This window comes from Scyliorhinus torazame, chromosome 4, assembly GCF_047496885.1.
Source record: "Scyliorhinus torazame isolate Kashiwa2021f chromosome 4, sScyTor2.1, whole genome shotgun sequence".
NCBI classification, from domain to species: domain Eukaryota; kingdom Metazoa; phylum Chordata; class Chondrichthyes; order Carcharhiniformes; family Scyliorhinidae; genus Scyliorhinus; species Scyliorhinus torazame.
In genome coordinates, this window is record NC_092710.1 from 61,956,351 (window position 1) to 61,972,255 (window position 15,905).

Genomic DNA, 15,905 nt, shown 5'->3' on the forward strand with positions numbered 1-15,905 from the left:
CCTGCAATCAGAACCAACTGACACTCCGATTTAAATTGCAAATTTCAGATGGTTCCAACTGTCTTACAGCAATAGTCACCGAGAAAAAGTTAGAACAATTCAAACCCCTTCTAACTTCAGGTATTGACCATCGCACCTATCCAAAGGTCTATCTCAATTGCCCCAACCTCCCAACAACACCACCCCAGATGACACCCTAATTCCCTGACTCACCAGCAGCCCGCACCAACATCATTCCACAGACTGACCATCCTTTCAACCCCGTAGAAAATAAGCCGTGGCTTCCTTACTTTCAACTCTCCTGCTCTTGACTAAAGGACTCGGGAATTCGCTGATCATCGCTGTCAATGGGTCCGAGACAGAAGGTGGGGTAAGAAAAGCATTTTGGGATAAATAGCTAGGAGCGGAGTGGCAATCTGATTTTGTTTATCTACCCACGCAAGTTACAGTTCCGTCTCGGACACATAACAACAGACAGTGTCCGAAACAGATTGTTAGATATGCAGTTATTATAAACACAATCTCACACAGTCTGGTACTCACCCCAATTTCTGTACTTTACAGTCAGGGTTCCTCAGAGCCACAGACAGTAGTTTCACTCCTGAATCGCCCAGTTTATTAATACCCAGTTCCAGATCAGTCAGTGACCGATTTATATTGAGAGTGGAGGAGAGTTCCTCAGCACAGGACTCTGAGAGGTCATTTTCTGGCAGCCTGGAGATCAGAGAGAAAAATAGCAGGAATCATGGTAAATCCCCAGTGATCTTCAGAATACCATTATGGCACCAACGATATAGGTACAAAACGGGATGAGTTCCTACATGCTGAATTTAGGGAGTTAGGAGGTGAACTAAAAAGGAGGACCTCAAAAGATAGTAATCTCAGGATTGCTACCAGTGCCACGTGCTAGTCAGAGTAGGCATGACAAGATATCGAGGATGAATCCGTGGCTTGAGAGATGGTGCAGGGGGAAGGGATTCAGATTTTTGGGACATTGGAACCAGTTCTGGGGGAGGTAGGCCCATTACAAATCAGGCGGTCTAGACCTGGGCATGACTGGAACCAATGTCCTAGGGGGTTGTTTGCTAGCGCTGTTGGGGAGGGTTTAAACTAATGCGGCAGGGGATGGGAACCACGAGGAAGTCGGAGGGTAGGAAAGAGAGGATAGAAACAAAAGTCAGTAAGGAGAAAAGTGGAAGGCAGAGAAACGGATTGAACTGCGTTTATCTGAATGCAAGAGGCCTAACGGGCAAGGCAGATGAACTGACGGCATGGTTAGGTATATGGGACTGGGATATTGTAGCTATTACTGAAACTTGGCTGAAGGAGGTGCAGGACTGGCAGCTCAATGTTCCGGGGTACAGATGCTATAGGAAAGATAGAACAGGAGGTAAGAGAGGAGGGAGAGTTGCATTTTTGATTAGGGAAAGCATTACGACAGTAGAGAGAGAGGATATATCCGAGGATTCATCCACTGAGTCAAGATGGGTAAAATTGCAAAATAAGACGGGTGAGATCACTTTGATAGGAATGTAGTATAGGCCCCCAAATAGTCAGCGGGATATTGAGGAGCAAATATGTAAAGAGATTACAGATAGCTGCCAGAAAAATAGGGTGATAATAGTTGGGGACTTTAACTTTCCCAACATTAACTGGGACAGCCATAGCACTAAGGGTTTGGATGGAGAGAAATTTGTCATGTGTATTCAAGAAGAATTCCTCATTCAACATGTGAATGACCTGACCAGGAAGGGGGCGAAACTTGACCACCTCTTGGGGAATAAGGAAAGGCAGGTGACGGAAGTGGTTAGTGAGGGATAACTTTGGGACCAGCGACCATAATTCCATTAGTTTTAAGATAGCTATGGAGAATGATAGTTCTGGCCCAAAAGTTAAAATGTTAAATTGGGGCAAAAGTTGATTGGGGTGCCTATTTGCAGGCAAGGGGACAGCTGGTAAGTGGGAATCTTTCAAAAAGGTGTTAACTAGGGTTAAAGGTGAGCACGTTCCTCTTAAGAGTGAATAGTAAGGCTCGCAGAAGGAGAAAACCCTGGAAGACTCGGGATATTGAGGCCATGGTCAAAAGGAAGAAGTCGGCATAAGACTTGCATAGGCAGCTAGGATCAAATGGATGCCTTGAAGAGTATAGGGCTTGTCGAGTAGAGTTAAGAGAGAAATCAGGAAGGCAAAAAGGGGACATGAGATTGTCTTGGCAGATAAGGCAGAGGAAAATCCAAAGAGCTTTTACAGATACATAAAGGGTAAAAGGGTATCTAGGGAGGGGGTAGGGCCTTTTAAGGATAAACAAGGTCACCTATGTGCAGATCCACAAGGGATGGGAGAGGTCCTAAATAGATATTTCTAGTCAGTGTTTCCTGTTGAGAAAGGCACGAATTTAGGGAAATTAAAAGTGATGTCCTGAGGAGTGTACATATTACAGAGAAGGAGGTGCTGGAGGTATTAAAGCGCATCAAGATAGATAAATCCCCAGGACCTGATGAAATGTATCCCAAGATGTTGTGGGAGGCTAGGGAGAAAATTGCCGACCCCCTAACTGAGATATTTGAATCATCGACAGCCACAGGAGAGGTGCCTGAAGATTGGAGGGTAGCAAATGTTCTGCCCTTGTTTAAGGGCTGTAGGGATAAGGCTGGGCACTACAGACTGCTTAGCTTTACTTCTGTAGTGGGTAAATTGTTAGAAGGTATTCTGAGGGATACGATCTACAGGAATTTAGACAGACAAGGGCTAATTTGGGAAAGTCAACATGGCTTTGTAAGGGAAAAGTCAAATTTCACCAATTTGATTTGAGTTTTTTGAAGGGGTAGCCAAGAAGGTAGATGAGGGCAGTGCAGTCGACATTGTCGACATGGACTTCAGCAAGGCCTTTGACAAGGTACCGCATGGTAGGTTATTGCAAAAGATTAAATCTCACGGAATCCAGGGTGAGGTAGTCAATTGGATACAAAATTGGCTTGGCGACCGAAGCCAAAGGGTGGTTGTGGTGGGTTGTTTTTCAAACTGGAGGCCTGTGACCAGCGGTGTGCCTCAGGGATCGGTGCTGGGTCCACTGTTATTTGCTATATATATTAATGATTTGGATGAGACTGTAGGAGGCATGGTTAGTAAGTTTGCAGACACCAAGATTGGTGACATAGTGGACAGTGAAGAAGGTTATATAAGATTGCAACAGGATCTTGACCAATTGGGCCAGTGGGCCAATGAATGGCAGATGGAGTTTAATTTGAATAAATGTGAGGTGATGCATTTTGGGAGATCAAATCACGGCAGGACCTACTCAGTTAATGGTAGGGAGTTGGGGAGAGTTACAAAACAAAGAGATCTAGGGCTACAGGTTCATAGCTCCTTGAAGGTGGAGTCACAGGTGGACAGGATGGTGAAGGTGACATTCGGCATGCTTGGTTTCATCAGTCAGAACATTGAATCCAGGAGCTGGGACGTCTTGTTGAAGTTGTACAAGACCTTAGTCAGACCATAAATGGAATACTGTGTTCAGTACTGGTCACCCTATTGTAGGAAGGATATTGTTAAACTTGAAAGAGTGCAGAAGAGATTTACAAGGATGCTACCAGGACTTAATGGTCTGAGCTATAAGGAGAGGTTGGACAGGCTGGGACTTTTTTCCCTGGAGCACAGGAGGCTTAGAGGTTTATAAAATAATGAGGGTCATAGGTAAGGTAGATAGTCAATATCTTTTCCCAAAGGTGGAGGAGTCTAGAACTAGAGGGCATAGGTATAAGGTGAGAGGGGAGAGATACAAAAGAGACCAGAGGGGAAATTTCTTCACACAGAGAGTGGTGAGCATTTGGAATGAAATGCCAGAGGCAGTGGTAGAGGCAGGTACAATTTTTTCCTTAAAAAAAGTTAGACAGTTACATGGGCAGGGGGGGTTTAGAGGGATATGGGCCAAATGCAGGCAAGTGGGACTCGCTTAGTGATAGAAACTGGACGGCATGGACCAGCTGGGCCAAAGGGCCTGTTTCCATGTTGTAAACATCTATGACTCTATGAACCTTCTCCACCCTCTCCCCCCCCCACCCCCCCCCCCCCCCCCCCCCCGTAACCCTGCTCATTCTTTCTTTACAGATAACAATCCCATTTCATTTGGAATGCTTCAAGTGAACGTGTCTCCACCACACTCTCAGACAGTGCATTCCAGACTCATTGCAGGGGAAGTCCAGGTTCAGGTAATGCTGGCGCCATATTTAAAGGCAGCCAGTGGTACTTCCAAAGGCAACAACTCTAGCAGGACCAGCAAAGGAGCCCTGGTTACAGACTGAAGGACTGAAATGGCAGGAGGTAGATGAAAGGTTTCTCTCCGATTCACTGACGCCTCCCTGGAAATGCTTCCCTGGACTGCTCGGGTTGTGAGGGGTGCTCTGTTTCCTCAGAACAAGAGAAAAAGGCACATGACAACCCTCCTGGGCCTCACTCCCATCTTGTGAACTTGCCAAATATACTCCCCAGCCTGACTACCCCTGTAAAAAAAGTCAGATGTGGCCTCCTTAAACTCTTCTGCCTGTGACTGAATGGAACCTTCTGCACTGCATCTTTGTCACTCGGGCCTAGTTGGAAGGTGGGACGAGAAAGGTGCGGTTGCATTTGGAGGTAAATAGTTTGGGGCCGAGTGGCAATCTGACTCTGATTGCCACCCCACACAAGTTATGGCTCTATCGCTGACGGTGTTTATTCATTATAAAAATAACAGTACCCAAAATATACAGTTAGATATCCAGTTATTACACATTCTCACACAGTCTGGTATTTACCTCAGTTTCTGTATTTTACAGCCTGGATTTCTCAGAGCTACAGACAGTAGTTTCACTCCTGAATCTCCCAGTTTATTAGAACCCAGGTCAAGATCCGTCAGTGACTGGTTTGTACCGAGCATGGAGGCGAGATCCTCAGCACAAGAAGCTGTGAGGGCGGTATCATTCAATCTGGAGGTCAGATTGAGAAAAGTAACAGGAATCAGGGTAAATCGCCAGTGTTTTTTCAGAATACCATTCTAATTGCCAATAATAGTGTACAGGCTAAATACACAAGTTCATTTATACAGAAGCAAAATACTACTGATGCTGTGAATCCAAAATAAATAGACCATGCCAGAAATATTCAGCAGGGCAGGCAGTATTTTGTGAAGAAAAGTTGAGTGAATGTTTCAGCTTGATAAGCTTTATTAGAAATGGGAAATAACAGCAAATTTAATTGTTTTAAGTGACAGCGAAATGGGGATTGAGGGGGGGGCATGGGAATGAGCAAAATGGAAATGCGGGGAGTGATTAAATGACAAAAAGAATGATGGTGCGAGACAAAAACACCTTACCCTGAATCACTCGTGAGGGGACATGGGTGGTCCATAGCTCAGGAATGCAGATGTTAATGGGAATGACAAAAATGACTGGGGATTTAAGATATTTGGCCTGGAGGTTGGAGATGTGGCAGTGTGGAGAGGGTTAGGTGAATCGGGCATAGTGCACAAAGGATCTCTTTCCATGAGAGAGACAATTTGTTAATGTAGTTTTAGAGGTACAACTTAGGAAATGTGGGGCAATGGGAGGAGGCAAAACTCTATTAACTATCCATTAGCTGGTATGAAGATCTAACTCTCGACATTAGTTTCATTTTACATCACACTCGACCACCAGACCAACTAAACTAACCAATTCCACACTATTGTCAGAGCCGGTCAATTAATGTCTGACAGGTGAGGGGAAGCACAGGCAGAATCACAGAATTGTCACAGAGCAGGAGGCCACTTAGCCCCTGGTGACAGCACTGACTTTCCGAATGAGCAATTCACTCAGTGTCATTCCCCCACCTTCTCCCTGGAATCCTGCACATTTTTCCTTTCAGATAACAGTCCAATTCCCTTTGGAAAGCTTCAATTGAACACGTCACCCTCCACACTCTCAGGCAGTGCATTCCAGGACCTTAAAGTCACTGCAGGGAAAGTCCCGGGTGCAGGCAATGCTGCAGCCATATTTAAAAGTGTCGACGATAGCCATGATGTGTAGATGCCGGCGTTCAACTAGAGTGAGCACAGTAAGAAGTCTTGCAACACCAGGTTAAAGTCCGACAGGTTTGTTTCGAATCACTAGCACAGCTCCTTCCTCAGGTGAATCCACCCATAGATGATGAAGTGCTGAAGCTGGGAGATCTAGAGAAACAATGCAGAGACAATAGCACAGTGGTATTGTCACTGGACTGATAATCCAGAGATCCAGGGTAGTGCTCTGGGGACTACCAGAAGGCTGTGGAGGGCCAAATCACTGAGTGATATAGTTTTTTTTTTTAAATTTAGAGTACCCAATTCATTTTTCTTTCCAATTAAGGGGCAATTTAGCGTGGCCAATCCACCTAGTCTGCACATCTTTGGGTTGTGGGGGGTGAAACCCCCGCAAACACGGGGAGAATGTGCAAATTCCATATGGACAGTGACCCAGAGCCGGGATCGAACCTGTGACCTTGATGCCGTGAGGCATCAGGGCTAACCCACTGCGCCACCCTGCTGCCCTACAGATAGGTTCTTGATTAATATGGGGATCAGGGGTTATGGGGAAAAGGCAGGAGAATGGGGATGAGAAAATATCAGCCATAATGAATGGCGGAGCAGACTTGATTTGCCGAGTGGCCTAATTCTGCTCCTGTGTCTTCTGGTCTTATGGCAGAGGTGCAAATTGAATTCAATAAAAATCTGGAAATAAGTGCAACCATAACCCTGAAACTATTGCTGATTGTCGCAAAAAACCCACGTAGTTTACTAATGTCCTTTAGGGAAATAACGCCCAATTCCCATGAAAGAATTTTTTTAAATGGTGAGACGGGTTGTGGAGCTAAGTGTTGGGGGTGGTCGAATAGATGAAGACAGAAGACCCAGGTGACCACAAACCGTACAGTTTGTGTGTCCATCACTGGTCACAAGGATAGTCGGAAGGAAATGTTGGAATGAGCATTGCCCTGTAATCACTCTTCTCTCGTACAAATCAGGGGCTGTGAGACCGGGTAACAGTCATCCACCTGTGAGCAGGTGAAGGGGACCTCAGAGGGCGCAGTGTCACAGTTTCCCCACACCCTTGGCACAAAAGATCTGTGGAACTCACGTCCCATAGCCTTGGGATCAGAGAGAGAATAACAGGAGTAAATGAAAATGCAGTTTTTGGTTCATAACCTCCGTTTCCTGGGACATCAAACACGAGGGTTACCCCAAAGACGCACTGGAGGGCTTCTGAGAACAGCACACAAAAGGACTGCACGGCAATTACCCTGGAAGTTCAAACTAGACTCAGATTTAAGTTGTAAATTTCAATGGTTCAGACTGTGTTACATCAGGCAGCAAGGTGACACTCCTGCCACACAGCGCCAGCACCCGGGTTCCTCAGTTATTATAAACACAATCTCACACGGTCTGGTACTCACCCCAATTTCTGTATTTTACAGTCCGGATTCTTCAGAGCCGCAGACAGTAGCTTCACTCCTGAATCTCCCAGTTTATTAATACCCAGTTCCAGGTCAGTCAGTGAGCGGTTTGTACTGAGAGTGGAGGAGAGATCCTCAGCACAAGAATCTGTGAGAGCATTACTATACAGACTGGAGATCAGAGAGAGAAAAATAACAGGAATCAGGATAAATCCCCAATGTTTTTCAGAATACCATTATTAACACTAAGAAGGCTGGGGACACGAAAAACTTTCATTTATACAGAAAGCAAAATGCTACTGATGCTGTAAATCAGAAATGTAAATAGAATATGCCAGAAATTTTCAGCAGCTCAGACAGTAACTGTTACTTTCTTCACAGAGAATTTTCAGCTCGATGAGCTTTCATTAGAATGGGGAAACAGGAGCAAATTAAATTGTTTTAAGTGGTGGGGAAATGGGATGGGGTGACAAGGAAAGAACACAATGGAAATGCAGGAGTGATTAAATGACCCAGTGGATGATAGTGGGAAACAAATGCACAGGATCCCCATGTCCCTTACCCTGAGTTGCTAGGGAGGGACATGGGACGATCAGCGACTTGAGAATGGGAACTTTTGGGGGGGATGGCGATAATGCCTGGGGGTTTACCGACATATGGACCGGAAGCTGGATATGGCAGTGTAGAAAGGGTTCGGTAATTAAGCCCAACTGAGCTAAACAACTTCACATTACTAGATGGTCAAGAAAGCCGACCGGATGATCATCGAAAAGTATTACACCCGTCTTCGCAATGACATCCACACCAACAAGAGGGTCTGTGAAGAGATTGCCATCATCACCAGCAAGAAAGTTTGCAGAGTATGCAACACACGTATTCAACATGGGCCTGTCAGAAGCATATCCAAACTGCGGGAAGAAGAGCAGGAAAGGAGGGATAACTGTCCCACAGGTTTCCATTCTGGATCAGATGATTGAGGTGGACCCAAACACCAAGGAGATGCTGAAGTTGCTAGACTTTGGCAGCTTGTCCATCTGTAGGCAACACAGCCTTCAGTTAGAATGGCTTTCATAGAATCAGAAGGAGGCCATTCGGCCATTGAGTCTGCACTGGCCCTTGGAAAGAGCACCCGACTCAAGCCCATGCCTCCACCCTATCCCTGTAACCCAGGGATTATAAAAACAACAGCCGAGGGGTAGCCATCCACTTCGGCTGCACAGGCAGAATCACAGAATTGTTACAGAGTAGAAGGGAGCCATCGCGTCCATCCAAGGGATTCCTCCAATTGCCCCCGAGCGCCTCACGACAACACCCCTCAACTACATCCCACCTCCCTGCATCACACCCACCCGCTACCCAGACTGCCTACCCAATTACACTTGTAAATAAGGCAGGTGAGGCTTCCACACGTTCAACTCCCCTGCTCTCGACTGAAGGACTTGGGAACCCGCTGCCCTGCACTTTGTCACCCAGCCCGAGTCAGAAGGTGGGGTGGGAAAGTGAGGTTGCATTTGAGGGTAAATAGCAAGGGAATCTGACCGATTGTCACCCGACGCAAGTTACGGCTCTATCACTGACACTGATAATGGACAGTGTTTATTTATGATTTTAATAACAGTGTTCTAAATATATTGTTAGATATTCAGTTATCATAAAGAAAATCTCAAAGTGTCTGGTACTTACCGCAGTATCTGTATTTTACAATCCGGATTCCCTCAGAGCCGCAAACAGTAGTTTCACCCCTGAATCTGTCAGATTGTTAGAACCCAGGTTTACAAATGTCAGTGACTGGTTTGTACTGAGGGCAAAAGAGAGTTCCTTCGCACAAGAATCTGTGAGAGTGTTATCATCCAGGCTGGAGATCAGAGTGAGAACAATTACAGGAATCAGGGTAAAACTCCAGTGTCTTTCTAAATATCATTATTTTAATAATATTTTATTGAGGTATTTGAAAATGTTTATAACAGTAACATAAACAATGAACATCAACATGGTAAAATAAACATTTCCCCCCCACCCCCCAGCCCAATCTTCACGCACCTCAACCATACAACAACAACCCCCCCCCCACTTGGAATCCCTGCATCTGCTGACATTTTAATTTTCCCCGAGAAAGTCGGCGAACGGCTGCCACCTGCGGGGTGAACTGTAACATTGACCCTCTTCAGGCAAACTTTATTTCTCAAGACTGAGAAACCGAGCTATGTCACTAACCCAGGTCTCTACACTCGGGGGCTTCGAGTCCCCTCCACATTAACAAGATCTGTCTCCAGGCTACCAGGGAAGCAAAGGCCAAGATGTCGGCCTCTTTCACTCCCGGATCTTCCGACACTCCAAAGATCGCTACCTCCGGACTCGGCACCACGGTGTTTTTAGCACCCGTAGACATCTGCCTTACCAAAATCCTGCAAAAACCCTTTAAGCTTCGGCATGCCCAAAACATGTGGACATGATCTGCTGGGCTTCCCGGGCACCTCGCACACCTGTCCTCTACCCCGAAGAACTTACTCATCCTAGCCGCTTCCATGTGTGCCCGACTACTTTAAATTGTATCAGGCTAAGCCTGGCACATGATGAGGAGGTATTAACCCTGCTTAGGGCATCCGCCCATAGACCCGCCTCTATCTCTCCTCCTAGCTCGCCCTCCCACTTAAGCTCTAAATATTATTAACAACAATAATGTACAGAGTGGGGACACTCAAAACACATCACTTCTATTCATATGGAAAACAAAATACTATGGGATGCTGAAAATCTGAAAAATAAATAAAATATGCTGGAAATATTCAGGTCAGACAGTATCTGAAGAGAGAAATGGAGTTAATGGCTGAAACTTTCCGGAGCATTTACCGGCGGCGGAGGAAAACACCCAGAGACATCGCGGACCTGCCAGAGACATCGGCGGACATGCCACCGGCCAATGGCAAGCTGCCTCTGTCACGAGAAAATAAGTCCGCAAGGAGGGGAATTTACCGTTATTTGGTATGGAAGCTGGAGATGTGGCAGTGCAAACAGGGTTAGTTAATTTAGCTACAGTCCACAAAGGAATATTGGCCTCTCTCTCCATTTTCATTCATTTCATTTCATTAGAGTGACAATTTATTATACGTAGTTTTAGAGAAAGAAGGATTGATTGGTTTAGCTTGTTTGAGGGCAAAGGGACCTCGGCAAGTGGAGGCATTTAAAAGTGAAATAGCTCGAGTTCAGGGTCTATATGTTTTTGTAGCTAGGGAACCCTAGATGACAAAACATATTTTTGGCCAGGAAAAAAGGAGAAGGCATGGCTCAGGTACAAGCAGCTGGAATCAAGCGATTCCCTGGAGATGTACAGGGGATACAGTAGTATACTCAAGAAGGAAATTAGGAGGGCAAAAAGGGGACATGAGGTAGCTTTGGCTGAGAGGATTAAGGTGAATCCAATGGGATTCTTTAAGCATATTATTTTTGAAAATAAATTTAGAGTACCCATTTTTCCAATTAAGAGGCAATTTAGCGTGGCCAATCCACCTAGCCTGCACATCATTGGGTTGTGGGAGCGGTACCTTCGCAAACACAGGGAGAACCGGACAGTGACCCAGAGCAGGATCGAACCTGGGACTTTGGCGGTGTGAGACAACAGTGCTAACTACTGGGCCACCGTGCTGCCCTCTTTAACTATTAAAGGGAAAAGAATAACTAGAGAGCGAATAGGACCCCTCAGGACCAAAGTTGTCACATATGTGTGGAACTGCAGGAGATGGGCAAGGTTCTCAATGAATCTTTCTCCTATGTGTTTACGGTGGAGAAAGATATGAAGACTTGGGAAGCTGGGGAAGGTTAGTGGTGATATATTTAGGACAGCTCATATTACAGGAGAGGAGGTGATGGACGTATTAAAGTGCATAAAGGTGGATAAATCTCCTGCCCCATACCAGATATTTCCAAGAACACTGTGAGAGGCTAGCAAAGTAAATTGCAGGAGCCCGGGCTGAGATATTTGCATCATCGTTGGCCACGGGTGAGGTAGCAGGAGCTGGAGGGTAGCAAATGTTGTGCCCTTATTTAAGAAAAGCTGCAAACAAAAAAACTGGGAATTATAGACCGGTAAACCTAACATCTGTGGTGGGTAAGTTACTCGATAGATTCTGAGGGATAAGATATACAGGCATTGGAAAGACAGGGTTTGATTAGGAGTAGTCATCCCGGCTTTGAACATGGGAGATCATGCCGTACAAATTTGTTAAAGTTCTTTGATGAAATGACCAGGAAGATTGATGAGGGCATGGCGGGCAGACGTAGTCTATATGGATTTCAGTAAGACCTTTGATAAATTCCGCATGGTAGGCTGCTCTGGAAGGTCAGATCATATGGAAACCAGGGAGAGCTGGCAAATAATAATAATCTTTATTCGTGTCACAAGAGGGCTTACAATAACACTGCAATGTAGCAGCTCCCTGTTTCCACACCTGCCTCCCGAACACGTGCCGGAATGTGGCGACGAGGACTTCTCACAGTAACTTCATTTAAGCCTACTTATGACAATAAGCGATTATTATTATTTATTACTCTGAAAATACCCTAGTCGCCACATTCCGGCGCCTGTTCAGGTACACAGAGGGAGAATTCAGAATGTCCAAGTCACTTCACAAGCACATCTTTCGGGACTTGTGGGAGAAACTGGAGCACCCGGAGAAAACCCACACAGACAGGAGGAGACGTGCAGACTTCGCACAGATCGTGACCCAAGCGGAATTGAATCTGCACTGTGACGCAATAGTGCTAATCATGGTGCTACCATGCCGCCCTACTGGATATACAATTGGTTTGATGGGAGGACGCAAAGGATAATGATGGAAGGATGCTTGTCAGACTGGAGGCCGATGACTAGTGGGTGTGCCTCAGGGGTCAGTACTGAGCCCATTGCTGTTTGTTATCCATATCAACTATTTGGATGAGAATGTACAAGGCAGAATCAGTAAGTTTGCAGATGACACTAAATAGGTGGTAGTGTAGACAGTGAGGAAGGTTACCAAAAGCAGCAGGATCTTGATCAGCTGGGGAAGTTGGCCAAGAAATGGCAAATTAAGTTCAATCGAGATAAATGTGACGTGTTGCATTTTGGAAAATCAAATCAAGGTAGGAGTTTCACAGTGAGTGATAGGACCTGAGGGAGTGTCGTGGAACAGAGGAACCATGGAGTTCAGGTGCACGGTTCTCTAAAAGTGGAGTCACAGGTAGATAGGGCAGTGAAGAAGGCTTCTGGCATGCTGCCTTTCATCAGGTAGGGCCATTGAGTATAGAAGTTGGGGAGTTATGTTGCAGTTGTACAGAATGTTGATGAGGCCGCACCTGGAGTATTGCGTTCGGTTTTGGTCGCCTTGCTATCGGAAAGATGTTATTAAACTGGAGAGGGTGTAGAAGAGATTTACAAGGATGTTGCCAGAGTCAAGGGACTGAGTTATAGGGAGATTGGACAGGCTAGGACATTTTTCTTTGCAGCGTAGGAGACTGAGAAGTGATCTTATAGAGGTGTATAAGATCATGAGAGGCATGGACAGGGTGAATGCACTCAGTCTTTTCGCAGGGTTAGGGAATCAAGAACTACAGGGCATAGGTTTAAATTAAGAGGGAAAAGAATTAATGGGAACCCGAGGAGCAACTTGTTTTACACAGAGGATGGTACATATGTGCAATGAGCTGCCGGTAGAAGTGGTTGAGGCAGGGACATTGACACATTAAAAGGCATTTGGACAGATACATGGATAGGAAAGGTTTAGAGGGATATGGGCCAAATGAAAGCAAATGGGGTTAGCTTAGATGGGCTTTTTGGTTGGCATGGACCAGTTTGGGCCAAAGTGCCCATCTCCGTGCTGTAGATGCTATGATTTAATGAACTTCAGAAACGGGGGTCGAGGTGGAGATGGTTAGCTGTTTCAAATACCTAGGAGTACACATCTCCAAAAATCTGTCCTGGGTCCACCCAGGTCAATGCTACCACCAAGAAAGCACAACAGCGCCTATACTTCCTCAGGAAACTAAGGAAATTTGGCGTGTCCACATTAACTCTTACCAACTTTTACAGATGCACCATAGAAAGCATCCGATCTGGTTCTGCTGACGAGAGAGGGACTTGGGCCAAGGGACAGAGAGGAGCCTGGGGGCGGGCCGGTGGAGGTGCAGAGCATGGGCTGGAGGCGGGCCCAAAAAAGGGGATGGCTGATCGGCGAAGAGGAAAACTAGGCTGATCACCTGGAATGTTCAAGGGTTAAATGGGCCGGTCAAGAGGGCACTTGTGTTCGCGCATCTTAGGGGACTGAAGGCGACGTGGTAATGTTGCAGGAGACGCACCTTAGAGTAACTGCCAGATTAGACTGAGGAAAGGCTGGGTCAGTCAGGTCTTTCACTCGGGATTGGATTCAAAAACTAGAGGGGTTGCGATCCTGATCAATAAATGGGTGGTGTTTGAGGCGGGTAGAATAGTTTTGGATGTGGGAGGTCGGTACATTATGGTCAGTGGAAACTGGAGGGCGTGCAGGTGGCATTAGTAAATGTGTATGTGCCAAATTGGGATGATGTGGAGTTTCTAAAGAGGATGCTGGGGAAGATACCGGACTGGACTCGCACAGGTTGGTCATGGGAGGGGACTTCAACACAGTTATTGACCCTGGCTTGGACCGGTCAAGCTCGAAAACGGGCAGGGTGCCAGCAATGGCAAAGGAACTAAAAGGGTTCATGGAGCAGATGGGGGGGGGGGGGGGGGGGGGGGAAGAGATCATGGAGATTTGGGCAGCCGAGGGTGAAGGAGTTCTCCTTCTACTCTCACATGCATAAAGTGTACTCCCGGATCGATTTCTTCATTTTGAGCAGGGCCTTACTGGCAGGGGTAGTGGACACGGGGTACTCCACGATTGCAATCTCAGACCATGCCCGCACTGGGTTGACTTGCAGGTTAGTAAAGACAGTAACCAGCACCCACACTGGAGGTTAGATGTGGGACTTTTGGCTGACGAAGGGGTGTGCGAGCGGCTGAGGAAATGTTTTCAGAAATACCTGGTCAACGACATGGGGGAAATTTCAGCAGCGATGGTCTGGGAAGCACTGAAGGCAGTGGTCAGAGGGGAGCTGATCTCGATACGGGCCCATAGGGAGAAGGTGGACAGGGCAGAGATGGACCGACTGGTTAAGGAGATACTACAGATCGATAGGAGGTATGCAGAGACCCCAGAGGCAGGGCTTTTAAGGGAACGGCGGAGGCTACAGGCAGAGTTCGGCATGTCAACCACAGGGAGGGCGGTGGAGCAGCTGAGAAAGGCGAGGGGGGTGATCTATGAGTATGGAGAGAAGGCCAGCAGAATACTTGCACAGCAGCTTAGAAAGAGGTAGGCAACCAGGGAGATAGGGAAAGTAAATGACAGAGATGGGAACCTGGTTGGAGATTCAGCAGGGGTGAATAAGGTGTTTAGGGATTTCTACAGTAGGCTGTATAGGTCGGAACCCCCTACGGGGCCGGAGGGATGAGGCACTTCTTCGGGGGGCTGAATTTCCCAAAGGTGGACGGGGAGCTGGTAGAAGAGCTGGGGGCCCCAATCGGATTGTAAGAGATAGTGGAGGGTCTGAAGGCCAAGCTGTCGGGTAAAGCCCCGGGGGCCGACGGGTATCCAGTGGAGTTTTATAAAAAGTTCTGTGGGATATTGGGGCGGTGTTGATGAGGATGTTCAATGAGGCAAGGGAAAGAGGGGTGCTGCCCCTGACGATGTCACAGGCCACGATTTCGCTGATTCTGAAGCGGGACAAGAACCGGAGCTGTGTGGGTCCTACAGGCCGATATCCCTGTTGAATGCGGACGCCAAACTGCTGGCCAACATTTTGTCCTCCAGGATTGAGGACTGTGTTCTGAATGTTATTGGGGAGGATCAGACAGGGTTTGTTAAGGGTAGGCAGTTGGTGGCCAATGTAAGAAGGTTGTTAAATGTGATCATGATGCCCCCAGAAGGTAGGGAGATGGAGGTAGTGATCACAATGGATGCAGAAAAGGCTTTTGATCGGGTAGAATGGATTTATTTGTGGGCGGTACTGGGACGGTTCGGATTTGAGCAGGGCTCTATTGACTGGGTCAGGTTGCTGTATGCTCCTGTGGCAAGCGTATGGATGAATAGGACAACATCGGACTATTTTAGACTGCACCGGCAGATGAGACAGGCATGCCCCCTCTCCCCATTGTTGTTCGAGCTAGCTATAGAACCGTTGGCAATTGCTCCGAGAGCCTCAAGGGGCTGGAAGGGGCAGGGGGCGGGATGGAGCACAGAATCTCGCTCTATGCAGACAACCTGCTTCTGAAAATGAAAATCACTTATTGTCACGAGTAGGCTTCAAATGAAGTTACTGTGAAAAGCCCTAGTCGTCACATTCCAGCGCCTGTCCGGGGAGGCTGGTACAGGAATTGAACCATGCTGTTGGCCTGCCTTGGTCTGCTTGCAAAGCCAGCG

The 15,905-nt window shown here is 46.8% G+C and overlaps 1 pseudogene; it reads right to left on the bottom strand.

The window, feature by feature from the left end:
• Positions 1–15,905, bottom strand: part of LOC140410256 (NACHT, LRR and PYD domains-containing protein 3-like) — a 143,132-nt pseudogene that overhangs the window by 22,209 nt on the left and 105,018 nt on the right.